Raw genomic sequence first — 12,586 nt, forward strand, 5'->3', positions numbered from 1 at the left:
AATGAGGTGAACATGAGATTAGCGATCCGTGGCGGCGTTCATCCTGTTGGCAATTTTCCCCCACACGTGAAAGGCCTCGGTGCCAAGGTGAAGTGGAGCCTGCCGGCCAGTGTTCGTGTGAAGTCGCAGGATATATGTGTACATTTATAGATATTATAGTTCAAACCTCTGCAATATTAGTTGCTTGTCGTGGCAGGAGCTGTCTGTCTCTCCACCCACTCCTCAAGCAGAATTGGATTGTGTGGTCTTATGGTGTTCCCTAGCAACCGTTATAGTTCCTTTCTCATTCACAATCTTCTCAATGTATGTGTGCCCACGTTTGCCTAAAATTGTCCCGGATCCGCCAGAAAGATGTTATATAATAAACCCTTTTTAGGCTTTATTTATTCATTCAAATGGTTTTTTTTTTTTGTCAGGTGGAAAATGCAATGGAGATAAAATAATGATGCTTCCTTTATTTTGAAGCTGCTTCAGTTGGCCCGTGTCTTGATCAGCCTAACGAGTGCCAGGATGCGCCATCTTCTTATACAAACAACGCCACGGCATGTGAAGAGACTTTAAATACAAGCTGTCCCAGCTTGTTTAATCATGTCTCACTTTGTTTTCAAATGCACGCCAGTAACACAGCCTCACCCACTTGGGACAGGCTACATAATTTCACTTTCCCATAACAATACAATCTCTGGGGCTATCGTGGCTCCGATCCGCCAAGTGAACCAACAAAGAAGTCCATATGAGGTCAGAAAAGCGTGAAGCCGTCTTTATATATACAAAGAAAAGACAATAAACTGATTGTGTCATTGAGAAATAATCACCCAAATGGCTTTTTATCTCAGGAGTGTTCCTTATAGTCTCACCCGGGTCATTGCAGGATAAGTAGTGTGAAGACACTTGGAGCTACGAGTGGGGGTCAGTTAGGTAGGCTGTTCGGTCAACATTAACCGTATGGAAATGTGTCTGGTGAATGTCAAAGGGACATTGTTTCACCAGATTACATCCTGGCCTCAGTAAATAGGTGGAAAGAAAGCATTTCTGGAGTGACGTGTGCTTAAGAACCAGATAACTGCGTCCCAAAAATGTCAGACTTTACAGGGAAATTGTTAAATGTCTTTCTTGTGCAAATAACTAGAAGTCAAGTAATGAAATATTTCATTAATCAGTTTACAGGACTGTTTTCATCTTATGCGATGGCTCTGTAGGCAGAGAAGCTTCTACCATTTAGAAATAGTACTAAGAACATGGTACAGGACTTTTTCACAATTGGCTGCAGTATGTCTGCAATGTCACGCTGAAAACACAAAACAAAAGCATGTGTCTGTTACCACGTCTCCAGAGACGCCACAGCCGTTTACACAGTGGTGTGGCTCTCCACAGATCTCTGCCAGTCGGTTAGTGGAAGGGGGTGGGGTGGGGGATACACCTGCGCGCACAAACGCATACATCCCATTTACCCGGCATAAATGTCAGGACAGCACTGCTTGTGCCCCGTCTCCGTCCACAGTGAGATGTCTCACTCAAGCAAAAACAATCGTGCTTTTAAATCAGTTGGCCGGTGGAAAAGTTTGTTATGTTTGTACAGACCATTAATGGTGCTAAAGGCACATTATCTAGTGGTGAATGTTAATGATTTTCTTCAGTCCAGATGAATATGAAAAAATTATGGTTGTGCTGGTTTTACTTTAACAGCGCTGATGACCTGACAAATAATAAAAAAAAAAAAACTACAGGTCCCAGTACAGGTTTGACTCTCCTGACATTTCATTAAAAATGGCGGTGAAACAGTCAGAGTGAGACATGCGGGTCATTAGTGGTACTGCTGATGGCCGCGGTGCTGCTGACAGTCTGAATGTGTGTCAGACATGCTCCGTCTGGAATCGGTTGATGTGGGATTGGTGAGGGCTGTCGGCGCACAGCTGTCAGGCAAGAATAAGGACCTGCAGATTAATCTGCGGTGCAGATTGGTGGGCTGGTAGCGATAATGCAATGTGCAGTGGAGGGTTTGACACCGGCACCGCCTTGCACGGGTATGCACCGAGCCACTTGTCCAATGATGATGGCTGAGAAACACCTGTCTCAAGTCTGACATCTGAAGTTATCCAGAACCTGCACATCACATTAGTTTTAGTCACTGTTAACATTCCCAGACAGCGACTTGGACTCTATAACAAAGTTCAATGGTTTCACACCTGAGGTTGACAGGACTCCATTGACTCCGTTGACAGAGATCACATGCTGTGGAGGCGACTGAGTCTTTGCCCGTTTTGAGGGAGTAAAAATTAATTTCGGGGGAAAATCTTCAATAAGAACATTGGAGGGAACCAGTGGATTCATCTGAAAAAGCTTTTTCACGCTTCAAATTACATATTGTGACCTTTGGTTCATTCCTCATGTCTACTGGACCACTTTGTACCAGCACTAGTAGCTTTGTGCTTTATAGTCCTCTCCGTATTTTTTTCTCTACTAGTCTATACATCTGTTTATTGTTGGTGAATACATAAAGGCAGGTCTCTGCTTGTTTGTTTTGTGTGTGTGTTGTCTAATAGATAGAGATATTGTCCATGCACCCAGGTTATTTGGTGTCTGTGTTTGTCTATATTTCCACACATACGTGTCACTTTTGCATGAGAAAAAATATCCAGGATGATTATTCAATTTATTCCTCCAAGGACCATTTAAGATGCGGTGCAACTCTGAAGTGTCTTAAAAGAAAAAAGTTAAATATAAGTGCTGAAATCTGTGACCTTTGATGACTTTGAGTTGGGGTTGCTTCTGGTGCCAGATGGACGATGGATTTAATGAATATACAAAATGTTTTCCACAATACATGTGTTTTTGTGCTTCAGTGAAGTTCTATGTACTGTTAAATCACATCTACAAATCACATCTAAATATATATTCATGAGATTTGTTTCAGAAAGAATGAATGAGACCAATCATTTTTGAAAATACAGAAATATGACACATTTTATATGTATAGCACACTTTAAAATCAAACAACACCTCAAGGTGATTAACAGGAGGATGATTGAAAAATACAAAACAGAAAATACATTAGTAAAATTTGTGAAAACATAATCTGGAGATGTCTGGAGGTAGATTGTCGCAAAAATGTTGTCAAGGGGAAGCATTAAAAAGAGCAGGAGCCCCAAGACTGACTCCTGAGGGATGCCAGATGCAACATGTCTCTTGCTGGAGGCGGTTTCTCCCAATTTCACAAACTTGTGTCTTCCTGAAAGGTAGGAGTGGAAGAAGTCAAGAGCCATCCCCGTGCCTCCCACATCCTTGAGGCACTGACACAGGAAGCCATGGTCCACCGTGTTGAAGGCGGCAGTGTAGGTCGAGCAGGATTAACAGGCTGGGGCAGCCAGAGTCCGCCGCCCTGAGGAGGTCAGTTACAACTCTGACCAGAACAGTCTCTGTGCTGTGGGATGGTGTAAACACTTATTGAAACGTCTCATAAAGTTGGTGGGATTGGAGATGTTCTTGGAGCTGCAGGACCTCTGGATCCAGGTTGTACTTCTTTAATACAGGTTTGATAGATGCAAGTTTGAGGGAAGGTGATAATTCACTCGTCGACAGTGAGCAGTTTACTCTATGTGTCATGATGTTAATACTGGCAGGAAGACACATTTTTCAGAAGCGATGTTAGGAAGGGAATCTAGAGAGCTCGCGGTAAACAACTATTCCCAACTAAAACACGCCTGTCTTGTAGGGTTGTTTATATAGTATGTCCTGTTTCTGCCTGCAGTTCCCTCTACCGCCACCCATTTTTTGAAGGGGCGCTGTTGTCACGATCTATTTTTCTTTCTGCACCGATTTGGGAACGACTGAAAGATCCACGGAAGAAACGACCTCCCACTCCAATACGTTTTACTTTCACTGACAGTGGCGTGGATTTCAGTGCAGCAGTTTCTGGTTCTGGTCTTGCAGATGAAGAAATTGTCTGTTTTCATGTTTCTGTGGTTCTATGATTGTTACTAAAAGCTCACGGTGTTGATAAACATACTGAAATAAATTCAGCTATTATAGGAGAGAAGAGAAAAAAAATGGGATTTTTTAATTTAATTACATTTTTTTATAAATAGGCCTGTGCGGTTTTAACTGAATGTGATATCAGAGGATGAAGTTATAGAAAATGATAAATAAGGGACGCCCACTTTAAGATGAACCAGTTTATAAAGCGATCCATTTATTTTAATGTTCTTTCTCCCTTGTAGGAGTGTGTGGTCCTCTCGCCGTCGCAGAGACGATCTGTGCGGCTGCTGGTCTTTGACAGCGGCGGGGAGCTGCTGGTGCGGAGAGACTGAAGAGACTGAAGCGGAGGATCCGTGTGGACCACAGCTTGCTGTTGCAGCGGCTGAAGGGGGACGGACACACCAGCCGGGCACGGTCCCTCCATCACACACACACACACACGCACACACACACATTCGCTCATTCGCATACACACCTCATCATTCCCAGCAACATCAACACACACACACACACGTACAATATCAGACTGGGAAGGAAGAAGCAGCCGGTCTGCAGAAATCGGTGAGTTTATGCATTTTTTTTCATTCATTTTTTTTTTTTTTTGTGATTGAATTGCAATGTTCTCATTGTTATGTTGCATGAGAATAATGGTGCAGTGAAGGTGTCACCGCGGTGCTTCTTATTTACTACAGCATCACAGTGATGTTTGCTGTCTAGTATGGCTCAGGTGCACATATTCTCGCAATATGGACGCCGATTGTGGTTTTTTTTAAATTTTTATTTCAATTTTTTTTAACTGGATTGTGCAAAGCATCAAAGACGCACGGACCCATTGCGGTCTGCGCGCTCACCGCCATGGCACGCACTGCATCTTGAGGAGCAACCATCAAAGCAACCGGAGGGAGAGAAAGCAGTGCGATGATGATGATGATGATGAGGAGGAGGATGCTGATGATTGTGTTGGATGAATGTATTCAGCCGGTGCTGCAGCAGCCGGGGTTTGGGCTCGTTTGTGCCGCCGGCCGGCCGGTGCACGCAGGCCCGCCGCGCTGAGCCGATTATTTGATGTCTGCTGGAGATGCTGCTGCCAGCTGTAGCTCTGCTCCTCTGGGTATCATTTCAAGTGTTTGGACTTGAAAGGAGGGGTGCAAAAAAAAAAAAAAAAGCCACCGAGGCCCCGCTCATTTAAAACGAGGCAGGAAGATGTAGAAGGGGGATCCGTTTTTTTTTCTTTTTCTTCTATTCGGATCCGCACACAGATTATTGATTCTGTCATAAATAAAACACGGGCTCCCAAGGATTATTCTTTTTGTGATAGCTCTGCCTTCAAACTACTCAATTTTTGCAGTAGATTTTTTTTCTCCCACAGGGAGCCATATGTCTTTCATCAGGAGTCATAAATGAAAGATAGATGAGGTTACAATATTTGGAGATTTCATTGGCTGTGAGAATCAATTCTGTGGCCAATTATTGAAATTACAAGTCAGAACTAAAGCTGTTTTTAAAAGCAACCTCGAGATCAACTATTGTTGTATTCTGGCTTTTAACTGCACTGTTTGTTAATTTTGTATTTGTGTATTTTATTGATCATCAACAAAAGAAATATTAAATAAATGACTTAACCACTGATTGATCAAAAAGTAACTTAGCATTAAATCAGCCCACCAGCTTCAAGCAAAAGTTCCATGTATATCTTAACAGGCCTGCATTATGACTCTTTTTGCAACACATCATAGATAAAAATGATTAAGGATTGCCAGATTGTAGTGAAAGTTACTGTCAGCCTCAGCCCACGTCAAATCCCATCTGAGTAAACTGTCTGTGCGTGCAGAAACAAATGTGCAAGAGTAAGTAAAAACAAACCGTGGAAGTCCATGGTCGAGTCTTGGCAGAAGCGAAAATCATGCTCGTATATTTGGATGATGGTATGGTGTGTGGGGATACACAGAGGTGTGCTGAGGTGTTTGTTGTTTGGCTTCATCCTTCATTCCATCTGTATGCTTGTGATTTAAACATGCAGAGTTGCCCCCTTCCTGTGTGATATAGTCTTCTGATAGAGTCAGAATGTGTTCAATTGATGCTCATCGATGTTGTTGACGACACAGCGAGGGTCCACTCGGTCTCGCGCCTGACTCCAAAAACAGGTCGTGAATTGGAAGAATTGCTGCGGCGGTAATAAGGGTGGCGTTGTGTGTCAGCGAGGAGCTGAAAGTGTGAGCGGTATCATGCAGTGTTAATATTTGCAGTCAGCATCTGCTGTTGTTGTAACACTCCGTGATACAATATGACGTGATGCTGTGTTTTCATTTTGACCCTGCGCCCTGTCTAAGCCGGTGAGCTGCTTCACTGAGTTTCACATAGAATAACTCTGCAGTGAAGGAACAACTTGTGGTCTATTTAACCTGCATGGAAATGTTAATAGAAGCTCTCTAACCTAAATTTATTTTGTCTTGATCACACTCTGGTTGGAAAGTAGGCAAAACAGCAGAATTTGCTTTTATTTCATGGGAAAAAAATTACATTGTTCCCAACATCCTTTTCATTGTATTACATAAAAATGCAGTTACAGGAATCCCACATGGGCATCATCATAGTTTAGTTGTAAGTACTCTCATATCACAATGAGAATATTCCCAGTTTGAGTCCAGGTTCCTCCAGGGACCCTGGCTTCCTCCTACAGCTCAAAAACTTGCATTCAAGGTCAGTTGGTGACTGTATAGGTGTGACTGTAGGTGGGTGGTTTTCTGTCTCTCTGTGTTTGTCTCAAGTTGGATAAAGCATTGGGGTGGACGAATAGATTAATCTCACATGCATCGTTTCATAATCAGCCCATCACGCAGCATTGCTAAGGAAGTTGTGTTGCAGAATGTATATCAGATGTGCCCTTGCAGGTCTGTTGGTTAAATCCTTTGGTCCAATTTAAAAATGCCAGTGTGACCCTTAAAGAGAACCAAGACGATTTGTATGTTTTCTAATCTCTTTGACCTTTAATCTGGACCAGGAAGCCCAGATTACATGAGTGAACACTGTTTAAACCACATATTGGAAATAGTGTTGCTTTCAGTCGCTATGTGCTTTTCATATTGAGTAAAATTCCAATTTATTTCAAAATAGTAATAATGCTATGTGGTATTTTGTTAAGTGGCATACCAGGTGTTGTCTGGTAGCACTGTGGCTGTCACGACCGCTGTCGGCCAGCTTTTCCACTCGCGAGACATTGGAAGACATGACTTCAGTCTCCCCAGACCGTCAGTGCAGAGCCAGCACGGAGCCATTACTCATGGCAGAAGCAGTGTCATTGTCACTCTCCCTGTTCCCCTCCTCATTTATCCACAGCCCATTAGGCAGGACGTCGGGGTGGTGGAGCCTACGGTGTGTTTAGGTGCATTCTCATTCTGCCCACTGTCACCTTAAGTGATGGCACAATCTCCAGACAAGAGGGACGCATAATATTGCCTTCAGGCTTTTTGCGAATCAGGACTGATGACAGCTTGCTCATGTGTCATGTATTATTACTTTTATTTCCGTGAACTTATTAGTTGTTTTGAACATTTTATTGTGTCATGGTATTTTTTTTAACTCATCAAATGTTGTTGTTAAGAGGCGAGAATGTTAGTCACTGCCCATCAATGTAGACTGAAGTCTGGATTCTGGCCCGAGTTTGCATGTCCTCCCTGTGTTGCAGTTGGGTTTTCATCATTTACTGCAGAGTCCCTCTACAAGTCAATGATGACTCCATTGTGTTTCTTTCTTTGTTGTGATGGAGTATGTCTTTCAGCCATTGTCCGCTGGGATCGGCTCCAGCTTCCCACCGCTGAGCTTGACACCGGTGTAGAGGAAAGGGTGTGAAAGGTGGAAGGATGGGCCGGATGCAAAGATGGTTTGTCCAATGAGACGGGAGTTTTTACACACTGAACCAACAAACAGTTGCCAAAACAGCACACTGAAAATGTATTTGACTTTATTAGTAAAAACACTTTATCTTGTTGAATTCATCCCTCGAGATTGTCAGACTCCCAAAGTCATTATCCATGCAGGTGCAGATGTTAATGAAATAATAACAGAAACATCCCATGATTCTGTCTCACACTTGATTTATTGAATCTGTGCAGACATTTGTGAGGCCGCCGTGGAAGCTCTTACCAAATGAAGACAATTAGCTTCACAGATCCTTCTGCTCATTTTGGGTTAATCGCACCCTGCAGCTATGATGGTGGGCTTTGGGGTGGGAGGCGCGGAGAACGCCCTCCCCCCCTCACCCCCTCACCCCCTCTTTGATACAGACCCTCAGCTTGTAGCGGAACACATTTGGGTGGTTGTTTTCATTAGAAGATTGAGACATTAAATTAGCGTGATTGACTAAAGATTGATGAATGGGAAAATGGGGACAAGTTGAACTTGTGCTGATCGACTTCTGAGATAGCAGATGTCGTTGTTCTCTCCCATCCTTGTGGGACAGATGGCTATTTCATTTTTTCTCCTCCTTTTATGGAAGATGATGTTTTTGCTGGTAGACGGGAGGGACTCACTTTTGTATGATGATGAATGAGGAGTGAAAGAGCTGAGTTCAAATACTTTGTCGCGCATGCATAAATGTCTTTACACCATTGAGTGACACACTGCAGAGGAAACGGTTGAAATGTGTCATTTCTGTGAGAGTGTGTGATGTATTTTTCACCATTTAAGAGATGGTATTATGCTTGTTATATTAAGGTATTTACAGTGCTTGAAACAACTGTTTAACTGCAAATGTCACTGCTGAGTTACAGAATCAACGAAAGAAAAAAGGTAGAAAGAAAGATAAAGATCTGAGGAGATTGAGGGAATTAAAAAGAAAAAAACAAAGGGATTTTCAAAAAGACAAAAGAACAAAGAAATGGTGGCCATGTATAAGAGGAAGGAAATGGAGAGGAAAATTTAAATTGCAGAAGGGAAAATGTGCAAAGGAAAATAGAAGATAAAGGAATTGAAAAAACAGAAACCGCAATGAACAAGAAACAAAGAATTGGAAAGGGATTAAAGAAAAAATTGAGAAAAATGAAAAGTAAGAGTAGAGTAAGGTAAAAAATAAGGAGTAAAAACACAGGAAAAGGTGACATGAGGGGAAGAGGAAGATAAATAAAAGGAGATGAAAGAAAAAGATTAAGGAAGTCACATTGGCAATATAAAAAGTAGAGGGGAATCAAGTGGAATTTGGAAAAAAAAAAAAAAAAAGAGGACAGAAATAAAGCTGTGTTGAGGAGGAGTAGGGTGAAAAAGAGTGGCGAGGGCAGGAACGGTGCGCCGCTGCGATCACCAGCTGTGCCAAGACGCATCGGAAGTAGAGCAAGAGGCTGGAGATTAATAAAAGGAGACTTAACGTACCACTCCCCAACTGCTGGCAGGCACATACGCTGGTTCTCTCTGTGCGTGTTAGTACAACCACAGTTAAATAACTTAGAAAGGTCAATAATTACACCTCGTCTTGCCTCATGCACGTCTTCAAAACTCCAAGCCACAAGGATCTCCTGAATGCCGGCAGTTGGTTCGCTTGCAGGCTGCAGATCGGTTGCTTGTGCAGATAAGGTGGGCAACAGATGGGACAGTGGGAGCCATGAGAGGAAGTTGCCAGACTGGTTGTAGCTGTCACTTGCTGAGTGTAGAAATGCATCAATGTATCAGTCTGATTTAATTTTATATACTGAGCCATATGCAGACAAACCGCGTTTCTGCTTTAGTTACATTGGAGTTTACTGAGGTGTGACTGTCACTGCAGCAAGACGGCAAACGCTTCAACGTTAAACACTGCTCGAGAGTTTCAAAAGGAGATTCGCACAAGGTAAAGACAACTATGAGGCCCTTTTCAGATGCTAAGGCTGGAGATATTGTGCATGAAGTCTCCTGCTTTTGGGTGTTCTCAGGTTTGTAGTAATAGGAAATAGGACAGGAGACGAGCCTGATTTAGAATGACTCTGAAAGCGGTGCAATTAAAAGGTTGGGAACCACTGATATAGAGCAAATTATAATCAAATTAAAGGGATTTTCAATATGACATTGTTTCATACGTGAATGGAAGCCGATGTTGAAGGCTTATGTCTTTTTCACTTTTTCCAGTTTCATTAAAAAGCAGTATTGAGATGTGCTTCACATTAATATTTACCTGATTTCATAGGAAAACTAATGTTTTGGCTCTTTTTTAAGTCAGAAATCAAACCATATTGAGGTCATATGACACAATATTGAACACAAAGGGGGATTGGCACATTGGTTCATTATACATAAGGCTTAAAAATAATACCCCCCCCCCCCCCCCCCCATCTACCACAATCGTTGTCACAGCTCTAAAATGATTAGTGAGGATTTAGGTCAAAGAAGCCATTAACCAGCTCTCTTTATCACACTCAACTTCCAATTGGTCTGTGGCACCAGCATCACATGACAAGTGTCAGCCAGGATAGAATTGAACCCATCACCTATGGCAGTTTTTACTTAACTGCATTACTTTCCAATTAGTGAACCTGTATTTTGAAGTAGATTTTTAACCCGCCCCCTGTTGTGAGATGAGATTAGCTCGATTGAAAATGTATCTTCGGGCTTTCGCACATGACTTGTGAAGTATGTAATTATGTATTGCTTTGTGTTTTTAAGCAGTTTTTAGCCCCCCCCCCCCCCCCCCCCCCAGCGGCTCTGCCAATTATCAATATTCTTATGGGGCGGGGAGAGTGGCTCCAGTTCAATGGAGTCCGCATGGTGTCCTCGGTCCTACTCGTCTGACCCCAGAGAGAAGGCCGATCTGAGGCCAGCCCGCCTTCGCTGAGCTTCCCCCGCTTGCGCTGAAAGAAGGTCTTTGTGGAAAAAAGATAAACCGGCTGCGAGCAGATGAGTAGGACGGAGAAGAGAAGCGCCTCTCAGTGTGGAGAAGCCATCGATCAGCTGAAGATGTGTCTGTTAACTGATAAACCAATTAAAAGCGGTCAGACCCTCATGTTTGTGGGCCTTGACGAGAGAAAAGACAGGCATCTATCATCTTAGCATCTTTCAGTGCTGATATGTGTCAACCTTAAATTCTATTACAACTGATACATGGGCCAGCTGTGCAATGCAGAGTGAATGGAACCCCCCCCCCCCTTAATGTTTAATAAAAAAACCTCTGTCATCATTTCTGAGAAATCACAGTGCAAATTGCCCTTTTATTATTTTGTATGTGGTCAATTTCAATTATTGTGTTTACAAGCTTTGTTTTTATTTTCACTCTGTTGTCTAACGTGGGAGTTTCTACTTCACTGCTTTTATGAGAGTGCCATCTAAATTTCATTGCAGTGACAATAAAGCTTCCTTATGCCCTCTACAATTGTTCTTCCAGTTATAAACGTTTCATTAATCACCTTAAATGTCCTTCCAGCATGTCTGTTTTACAGTCAGCTGGCCTGACATAAACGGCTCCCCGGGAAATATGACTTACAGTAAGAATAAGTCATTTCCTTTTTATTCTTACTCAGCATCACTGGATGCGTCTGGATGTCCGCCCATATAAGTCAACGGCTTTTCAAATCAGTGATAATGGTGCGCTCTGCCACTCTTGCCACTCCACCTGCTTCTCTGTCTCTTTCACCCTTCAAACTGCTGAGCCGGCGTTTTTTGGGGGGGATGCCGGATTCACCGTGTTGTCCCATCAGAGCGGGGCTGTGTGTTGCTCACCTTGTCCCTTTGCTCTGTGACACAATGCTGCTGCTCCAGCACTTTAGCTTATTGCAATTTGACGTGCGATCCGAAGCAACGACCCCACTTTTATGAGAAGTGCTCGTCTCAAGGTTGTTATTTAAAAGGAAAAAAAAAAAGTAATTTATTCTTCTTTTTTTTTTGGTTGATACCACTTGAGTCGAGAGGGGCCTCTCATTTGCAAATACACATCAGTTTATTATTGTGAGTCTTTGCAGCTGGCACTGATCAAACGAGGGAACAGATTGCAATCGAGCCACTTTCGACTAAATTACCTGCTCGCTTCTGCACTCTCTGCTTTTGTTATGTGGGAGATAGATGACCTTGATGTCCCTCCTCAGATTGCTAAGATATACAGTGATGATACACACGGCAAGATGGGAATCCAGCAGGCTGCATGCACAAAAGCCGGTGCACGCACACACACACACACACACACACACACACACACACACACACACACACACACACACACACACACACACACACACACACACACACACACACACACACACACACACACACACACACACACACACACACACACACACATCCGTGCAGGTCCACAGACAAGTTAGGTCATCCATCAACGCGTTGCCAGCCATGCAAGGACAGAAGCTACAACCTGCCCGTCAAAAATCAAACAGTGGATCCATTTTCATATTGGTGATTTCAAGTCACATCACAAAGTCGTTTTAATACCAGTTGCTTGGAGATTACAGCTTCTTGTATTCCATTGCACAGTAGAGAGTCACTGACCACAGGAAAACATGTATTACTTTGAATGGGAAGCTTATGGTGTTTTCAGTTGTTTTGTGAAAGATGTTTTCTTCAAAATTTAAACGTTTCAAAAACACACAAATCACTCATGACATCATGACGACCTGCAGGTCCTCCATTTCCCGCCAAAAAC

General features: G+C 42.9%; 1 protein-coding gene across 1 annotated transcript in view; it reads left to right on the forward strand.

Moving 5' to 3' along the window:
- Nucleotides 1-3,295: 3,295 nt before the first annotated feature.
- The window catches only part of nrcama (neuronal cell adhesion molecule a), a gene marked incomplete at its 3' end in the record, with an annotated part of 50,696 nt that continues 41,405 nt past the window's right edge, over nt 3,296-12,586 (forward strand). Inside the window, exons 1-2 of the mRNA XM_080491680.1 lie at nt 3,296-3,510; nt 4,218-4,536. The remainder of the gene's footprint in view (nt 3,511-4,217; nt 4,537-12,586) is intronic.

Source organism: Lipophrys pholis (assembly GCF_963383615.2).
Source record: "Lipophrys pholis genome assembly, chromosome: 22".
NCBI lineage: Eukaryota > Metazoa > Chordata > Actinopteri > Blenniiformes > Blenniidae > Lipophrys > Lipophrys pholis.